This window comes from Rattus norvegicus, chromosome 11, assembly GCF_021556685.1.
Source record: "Rattus norvegicus strain SHRSP/BbbUtx chromosome 11, alternate assembly SHRSP_T2T, whole genome shotgun sequence".
Taxonomy (NCBI): domain Eukaryota; kingdom Metazoa; phylum Chordata; class Mammalia; order Rodentia; family Muridae; genus Rattus; species Rattus norvegicus.
Genome location: NC_141544.1, coordinates 99,085,935 through 99,095,312, shown reverse-complemented (window position 1 = coordinate 99,095,312; position 9,378 = coordinate 99,085,935). Strand labels below are relative to the sequence as shown.

The 9,378-nt window shown below is 39.9% G+C and overlaps 1 pseudogene; it reads right to left on the bottom strand.

Annotated features, from left to right (window-relative positions):
- Positions 1-511: 511 nt before the first annotated feature.
- On the bottom strand, positions 512-614 carry LOC120095797 (U2 spliceosomal RNA; annotated as a pseudogene).
- Positions 615-9,378: the final 8,764 nt, after the last annotated feature.

Here is a 9,378-nt window from a genome sequence, read left to right as displayed (position 1 = left end):
ATTTTTGTTTTAAACTTTATCTCATTTCTTAGTGACTTCATATTCTTTATGACTGTTGATTACCTAAGATATATTTATCATCACTTTACATTTATCCTACCTGTGTCTTTGAATCCAGTTCTGCTCACAATATAACCTATATGCTTACATTTATTTTGACATTCATAGTGTCACTCTGTTTTCTTTAACTTAGGCTATGGTCCATTCATATTTATGATAACTATTAATGCAGTTGGATTTGATTCATTTGTTATAGCCTTAGTTCTATGTCACTTAGTACTTTCTAATGGAATATTTCATTCCTTTCAGGATAATTTGGATTATGTTCTTGATGACTATGGCAGGTCTTCCCCACTGTGTGTGTTGCTGCCTCTGAGATGATAGGCTCCAACAATTTCACAGCTGTTTGTACAGATGTACAGATTCTCCTTTTTAGAGCATCAACAAACATCAAGAAACCCAACATGGGCACGCAAACTATAATGTATAATGTACCACAGTGGTCAGAGGCGATGGGTAGATCAAAATTAAGTACTCCAAATATGTAATACACATACCTCAAGAAATAAAGTCAATTCCTACACTTGATCTTAGCCAAAAGGCCGAGAAGCGATTACACTCAATTTCTTATGTATATGGTTCTACTCCTCTTCACAGACAAAACTTTCTTCAATTCTGATTACTGATATAATTTTAGGATCTCCTTTTCTTCAGGCTCATTATTGGTAGTCAAATCAGTTAATACTTCATCTTCTCAGTGAAGCAGAAATGTTCTTACACAGAACATTTGCATAAAACTTGATCCACTATAAACTTAGTGTGCCAGGTAAGGGCTGTCAAGATGCTCACCTGCAGGCATGAATGAATCCACATGGAGTGTGTATACTCTATCCATCCCTCCTTAATCAATGAAGGAAACCTAGTATTTAGTAAGAGCTCATTCCCAAGTCATAACCACAGGTACATTTTCTTCATCATTCTGTACAGAACATCTGGATCTTACATCTGAATTCCTAGGGAACTCAAGCAGTATTACAGAGCAATAGTGATAAAAACTGCGTGGTATTGGTACAGAGACAGACAGATAGACCAGTGGAATAGAATTGAAGACCCAGAAATGAACCCACACACCTATGGTCACTTGATTTTTGTCAAAGGAGCCAAAACCATCAGATGGAAAAAAGATAGCGTTTTCAGCAAATGGTGCTGGTTCTATTGGAGGTCAGCATGTAGAAGAATGCAGATTGATCCATGCTTATCACCCTGTACAAAGCTTAAGTCCAAGTGGATCAAGGACCTCCACATCAAACCAGATACACTCAAACTAATAGAAGAAAAACTGGAGAAGCATCTCGAACACATGGGCACTGGAGAAAATTTCCTGCACAAAACACCAATGGCTTATGCTCTGAGATCAGGAATCGACAAATGGGATCTCCTCAAACTGCAAAGCTTCTGTAAGGCAAAGGACACTGTGGTTAGGACAAAATGAAAATGGCCAGATTGGGAAAAGATCTTTACCAATCCTACAACAGATAGAGGGCTTATATCCAAAATATACAAAGAACTCAAGAAGTTAGACTGCAGGAAGACAAATACTCCTATTAAAAAATGGAGTTCCGGGGTTGGGGATTTAGCTCAGTGGTAGAGCGCTTGCCTAGGAAGCGCAAGGCCCTGGGTTCGGTCCCCAGCTCCGAAAAAAAGAACCAAAAAAAAAAAAAAAATGGAGTTCCGAGCTAAACAAAGAATTCACAGCTGAGGAATGCTGAATGGTTGAGAAACACCTAAAGAAATGTTCAACATCTTTAGTCATAAGGGAAATGCAAATCAAAACAACCCTGAGATTTCACCTCACACCAGTGAGAATGACTAAGATCAAAAACTCAGGTGACAGCAAATGCTGGCAAGGATATGGAGAAAGAGGAACATTCCTCCATTGTTGGTGGGATTGCAGACTGGTACAACCATTCTGGAAATCAGTCCGGAGGTTCCTCCGAAAATTGGACATTGAACTATCTGATGACCCAGCTACACCTCTCTTGGGCATATACCCAAAAGATGCCCCAACATATAACAAAGACACATGCTCCACTATGTTCATAGCAGCCTTATTTATAATAGCCAGAAGCTGGAAAGAACCCAGATGCCCTTCAACAGAGGAATGGATACAGAAAAAAAGTGGTACATCTACACAATGGAATATTACTCAGCTATCAAAAACAATGACTTTATGAAATTCATAGGCAAATGGATAGAACTGGAAAGTATCATCCTGAGTGGGGTAACACAATCACAGAAAAATATACATGGTATGCACTCATTGATAAGTGGCTATTAGCCCAAATGCTTGAATTACCCTAGATGCACAGAACACATGAAACTCAAGGATGACCAAAATGCAAATGCTTCACTCCTTCTTTAAAAGGGGAACAAGAATACCCTTGGCAAGGAATAGGGAGGCAAAGTTTAAAACAGAGGCAGAAGGAACACCCATTCAGAGCCTGCCCCACATGTGGCCCATACATATACAGCCACCCAATTAGATAAGATGGATGAAGCAAAGAAGTGCAGTCCAACAGGAACCAGATGTAGAATTCTCCTGAGAGACACAGCCAGAATACAGCAAATACATAGGCAAATGCCAGCAGCAAGCCACTCAACTGAGAACGGGACCCCCGTTGAAGGAATCAAAGAAAGGACTGGAAGAGCTTGAAGGGGCTCGAGACCCCATATAAACAATAATGCCAACCAACCAAAGCTTGCAGGGACTAAGCCACTACACAAAGACTATACATGGACTGACCCTGGGCTCCAACCTCATAGGTAGCAATGAATAGCCTAGTAAGAGCACCAGTGGAAGGGGAAGCCCTTGGTCCTGCCAAGACTGAACCCCCAGTGAACGTGATTGTTGGAGGGAGGGCGGTAATGGGGGGAGGATAGGGAGGGGAACACCCATAGAGAAGGGGAAGGATATGGTTTAGAGGGATGTTGGCCCGTAAACTGGGAAGGGGAATAACAATCGAAATGTAAATAAGAAATAGTCAAGTTAATAAAGATGGGGGTAAAAAAGAAAAGAAAATATCATCCTGAGTGACGTAACCCAATCACAAAAGAACATACATGATATGCACTCACGGATAAGTGGAATTTAGCCCAAAAGCTCAGAACACCCAAGATACAATCCATAGACCCCTTGAAGTTCATGAAGAAGAAAAAAGTGTGGATGCTTCAGTCCTTCTTAGAAGGGGGAACAAAAATACCCACACGCGCAAATATGGAGACAAATTCTGGAGCAGAGACTGAAGGAAAGGTCATCCAGAGACTGTCCCACCTGGGAGATGCATCCTATTTACAACCACCAAACCTTCTTGCAGATGCCAAGAAGTGCATGTGGACAGGAGATTGATATAGCTGTCTCCTAAAAGACTCTGCCAGAGCCAGACAAATAGAGCAGATGCTCACACCCAACCATTGAACTGAGAATGGAGTTCCCAGTGGAGGAGTTAGAGAAAGGACTGAAGTAGCTGAAGGCATTTGCAACCCCATAAGAAGTACAATATCCACCAGGAAGACCCCCAGAACTTCCATGGACTAAACTACCATCCCAAGAGCACACATCCTGTCATGGTAGAACACTTGTAAAACACTTTGTGCCACAAGTTTCGAAAAACCAAGAATCAGACATCTTACAGTGATGGGAAAGTCTATGAATATAAGGACTATGGGAGGGCTTTCTGTATAATTCAACCCTAATTAAGAATTACAGAAGAACTCATAATGTATACAAGTCCTATGAATGTAGCGAATATAGTAAAATGTACTATTAGAAGTCAGACCTCGGGCTGGAGAGATGGCTCAATGGTTAAGAGCACTGACTGCTCTTCCAGAGGTCCTGAGTTCAATTCCCAGCAACCACATGGTGGCTCACAGCCATCTGTAATGAGATCTGATGCCCTCTTCTGCTGAGTCTGAAGACAGTGACAGTGTACGCATATACATAAAATAAACCTTTTTAAAAAAGAATGTTCAGGAGGAATAATTTACTCTAATTTCTAAGGCAATAGGTTTGGACTTTGAGGATAAAAGAGAAGATCAGTACGGGATAAAGGCTGTGGCTGCTGGCCTCTGGAGCCAGAAGGGCAGCACTAAATACAACACCAAGCAAATGTTCTATCTCAGCTTAGACTAGTGTGTTGCTAAAACACACTTGAATTAGTTCATTTTTTCTTATTTAATTTATATTTGTTTAATCCTTGTTTTAAATCTTCCTTCTTCATTGGTAAGCTCTGAGGAAACAGAAACTATGTGTTCTATTCACTATGAACAGCCCTGAGTAAAGGTTACTGTAGAATTTCAAAATAATTTTAACCCAAACTTAATTGCTCATTTTAATACATGCAATGTGTTGATTTCTGAAATGTTTGTTAAAATATTCTAGTTGGTTGAATAATTGTCTGTGGCTAAAGAGCTCATTTTAAAGGCCCCACCTAAGTCACTAATATTCATGAAAATTTACTATACAGGTGCAAATTTCTATACCAAAATACTTTGGTTTTTATTATGTTATTCAAAATAGAAAATGCAATTAGATGTTTTTGGTCAATTTTAAATTATTTTCAATCCAAAGGTTCCAGAGCTGTGTGGTTGCAAATGGCTATATTTTTAGATTTTAAAGCAGCCAAATAGTTTGCTCTAAGTTTTCACAGAGGAAAAACAAATCCCTTCTGGGCCAAAGTATTATGTACTGAGGTGTATCTGTGCTTGAGTCTGAACTCCTGAATGCCAAATAGTGGGGAACAAAAGCTTCCAGTGTTTCATTCTTAATGGTCTAGCAAGTGCCAGTGTTTAGTAAATATTAGGTTCTTAAACTACATCAATGAAGTTACAGGCTGAAATAAATTTAGTCAAAAACATGAGATCCCAAAATATTACCATACTGTGAGCTACAGAAAGGAGTTGAACAGTCATGAAATGAATGATGCAGTCAGCATTTATACACAGAGTTCTGTGTCTATGGGCTAGTACTGGTCATAGGGAATGGAGACAAACAAAATGCCAACTTAATTTTAGGTTTGTTAAGTGGATGAAAGTTGGCCTGTGTCTTCAGCCTTGTGCTATAGACATCCTGTCTCCTCTGAGTCCACTTTAAGTGGCAGGCACTGTTAGCTCATCAGAAGTCTGGCTCCCTGTGTGAGCCCAGTCACCTGCTCTTGGTACCACAGAATGGAAACAGAGGTCCTGACACTCTCATTGCCCAACAGCTCAGCTCACACAACTCATGCTCTCCATGGCCCAAGTTAACTGATGGTTTGATAAGTTTGTCTATTTTATTATGTTTTGACCTGGCATAAAGTTAATTCTACTTGACAGAATTAGCAAGCTATATATACATGTATAATTTTAAATCAGTTCAATGTTAATGACTGTGGGTCAGACATTGGCAGATCTCTTTGGTGTCGCCAGCATGTCTGATCCAGGCTATGAAGTTCTTGTTCCCAGGACTGAACTTGAACACCTCCATGCTGGGGCAAGGTTCCAGAAATGGAGAAAGACTCCTTTCTCCTCATGTCCTGGGATTAGTTTTATTTTTGTACCAGAAAACATTTAGAAAAAGGTGACCAGCACCAAAGAGTAAATGACAACAGTTGGACTCAGAATGATGCCTGTGCATGGACACAGGAGCCGAGGTGTGTTTCCAATGTCTGCATTATCTAGCTTCCCTTCCTCACATTTACTCTATTCATATTTTGTTCCAGATAGTCTGCATCACCTAGATTCATGTGTGATTATGACTTTGATTCAATTTTTATATATTATACATTTGTATTTGGTTGGTGTGTCAGTCAGGGTTTCTATTCCTGCACAAAACATCATGACCAAGAAGCAAGTTGAAAAGGAAAGGGTTTGTTCAACTTACAGTTCCACATAGCTGTTTCATCACCAAAGAAAGTCAGGACTGGATCTCAAGCAGGTCAGGAAGCAGGAGCTAATGCAGAGGCCATAGAGGGATGTTACTTACTGGCTTGCTTTTTCTGCCTTGTACAGCTTGCTTTCTTATAGAACCCAAGACTACCAGCCCAGGGATAGTACCACCCACAAGGGGCCCTCCACCCTTGATCACTAATTAAGAAAATGCCTTAAAGCTGGAACTCATGGAGGCATTTCCTCAAGGGAGACTCCATTCTCTGTGATAACTTTATCTCGTGTCAAGTTGACAAACAAAATCAGCCAGTACAGTTGGTGTCTTTTTTTTCTCAAAGGCATTGTCTTAGTTAATATTTTTATTGCTATGGCAAAACACCATTACCAAGGTAACTTACAAAATAAAATGTTTCATTTGGCAATTATGGTTTCATAGTGTTTGAATTCATGACCGTTGTGGTGGAAATCACAGCAGCAGGCAGGCATGTCACTGTTGTAGTAGCTAAGTACTTAAATCTTGAACCACAAACCATGGCAAAAAGAACTAACTAGGAAACCTGAAAGCCTGGTTCCACACATCCATCTCCAAGATACACCTCCTAATTCCTCCCTAATACTTCCACAGACTGAGAAACATTCAAATACATGAACCCATGAGGCTGTTCTTATTCAAACCCTCAGAGGCACGTATGTAAAGGACATGGAAGACAGGACCTTTGTGATTTTAGTGTATCTTCCATGAATTCAAAAAATTTCCTTTTGTTATTTATGGCTCAGCTACAATTTGGGGCACATTAATCTTGTCTGGAGTCTTGGAACACATAAGTGTTATTCAGTCTCCTAAGATTCCTCCCATGCATCTCAGGTCTTCATAAGTAACACCAAGGAGTAATTGTCCCTCAGTAGGAGTTAATTTCTCTCAGGTGGCATCTCAAAGACACAGGACATTCTCTACAACATTCTTACCACCTGAAGAATGGTGTTTCAGGCATTGTTTTTATTCTTGGTAATTTATAACCAGGGCTATACCCTATTCCTTTACTATTATGCTCCAGGCAGTAGAACATCCTGTCTATATATATTCATTAAAGATAGTGGAACTGGCATAAAAATGACCTGGACAGCCTGGAATCCATAGCTGATTGGAGGAGAACTCAAACTCTAGGTATGACTAGTCTAGGGCCTTAGCTCTGAACTTCAATGCAAAATTAACCAAGATCTTCCCTCAGAAGTCATTAGGAGCAAATCTGTAAACTATATAGATGATCAGAACCAATCTGTCTTATGTGAGTTCTGGTACTGGCTGGGTTAAGAGAAGCCAAGACGTCCATGACCAGGTGGTATCTGTGAGGAGGACTGTGTTCATATGTATGTATGTACATATGTATGTATATATGTATTATGTAGTTGATATCTCAAGCTGCCCTTAAATTCCCTTTGTAACCCAGGCTGGCCTTGAACTCACAACCCTTCTCCTTTAACTTTTCAATTGCTGAGATTCTGGGCCAGAACCTGTGGAAAGCCGCAATAGCATTCGCCATTAGAAGATGGCGCTGGCTTCCACTGCGCCAGCCCGACTTCCTTTCAGGAAACTAGCTGTGTGCGCATGTGCAAGAGTGTGTTCGCGCCAAGTCTTTGCCCACCCCGGGGCATGCCGATGAGATCATGGGTAAGCGACCAATCAGGCGTGGACATGCCACATTAGGGTGTATATAAGCAGCGCCATTCTGGGGCTCGCGCTCTCCTCTTCAAGATGCAATAAACGCTTTGCTGCAGAAGGATCCTGGTGTCTGCGCGTCGTTCTTGCTGGCGAGACATTGGGCGCATGACAAGAACCATCATAGTTGCTTTCATATTTAAGATATATATCTTTTTGACAAGAAGGCAACAAAAGCAAAAAAGGAAGCTCCTGCCCCTCCCAAAGTTGAGCCAAAACAAAGGCCTTGAAAGCTAAGAAGCAGAGCTGAAAGGCATCCACAGCCACAAAAAGAAAAAGATCAGAACGTCACCCATTTTCCAGTGGCCCAAGACCCTGAAGCTCCAGAGGCAGCCAAAAAATCCTCGAAAGAGTGCACCCAGGAGAAACAAGCTTGACAACTATGCTATCATCAAGTTCCCAATGAACACTGAGTCAGCCATGAAAAAAATTAGAGGATAATAACATGCTTATATTCATTGTGATTGTCAAGCCCAAAAAGCACCAGATCAAACACCAGGCCATGAAGAAACTCTATGACACTGATGTCGTCAAAGTCAATACTCTGATAAGGCCTGATGGAGAGAAGAAGGTGTATGTTCATTTGGCTCCTGAGTCTGATGTTCTAGATGTTGCCAACAAGATTGGGATTATCTAAAGTGAGTCCAGATGGCTAATTCTAAATATGCAATTTTACCATAAAATATGTATTATGCTTTGTTGCACATTTATTATATACAAAATTTTCCTTATTTTTTTTTGCTTTCTCTACTCCTGAAAATAAAATCCAAGTAAAAAAGTCCAAAGATGAAAATTTCATCCTAAGACCAACAGAGTCAACTAACCTGATCCCTTGAATTTCTCAGAGTCTGAAGCACCAACCAAAGAATATACATGAGCTAGACCTAGACCTCCCCACTCATATGCAGCAGATGTTCAGTTTGGTCTTCATGTAGGTCCTGAAAAACTGGAGTGGAGCTATCCCAAAAGATGTTGCCTATATGTCAGAAGCCATCATAGGAGAAGCTAATAACTAGCAGGTGATCTTCCTGAGATGACCACCTTAAATTAAAATCTGTAGTGGAACTTTGATAGGCAAGGCCTAGGAGAAAATCCTTTTAGGAAAGATCCCTGATATTAATATGCTTCCCTGTTGTTATTATTAAGTATATATAACAATCACTTGGCATTAGTCCACGCGTTTGAGCAGATCTCTGCAGATCTGTGAAGATGTACTGTCCTGTAGTGATGCTATATAGACAAATAGATGACTTAATTCTTACTGATGACCCTATAAGAATTCCTAAAATTATATTTTTTTATTTATCTCTAATATTTATTAAGCTCTTTTATAGTGGGACTTCTATTTGGTTCTTTTCTGATAGTCAAAACTGCAATGAGAACTCTGCCAGTTTCCCATCTATCACCAGTTAATAGCTTCTAGATAGTAAGCAGACTTGCTACTACTCAGAGAATATTTCAGTAAGTTGTAAAACCATTAACCAAAGGTCATGACAGAAAATAAAATAAAAACTGAATTGTATAGACAAAAAAAACTGGATTTATCTATACAAAATTTCATTAGGTTAGTTATTGTCTTTAACTTTCAATGAACCTGTAGAGCTGTGACAAGTGATGGATGTTTAGCCAGATAATTACTCCTAATGATATGCATGTAAACATTCTCTGTTGTAAACTTCTATTTCAATTTATGATTTGAATTTATGTGTGAACTTGTAGTGAACTTTTTACCATATGAT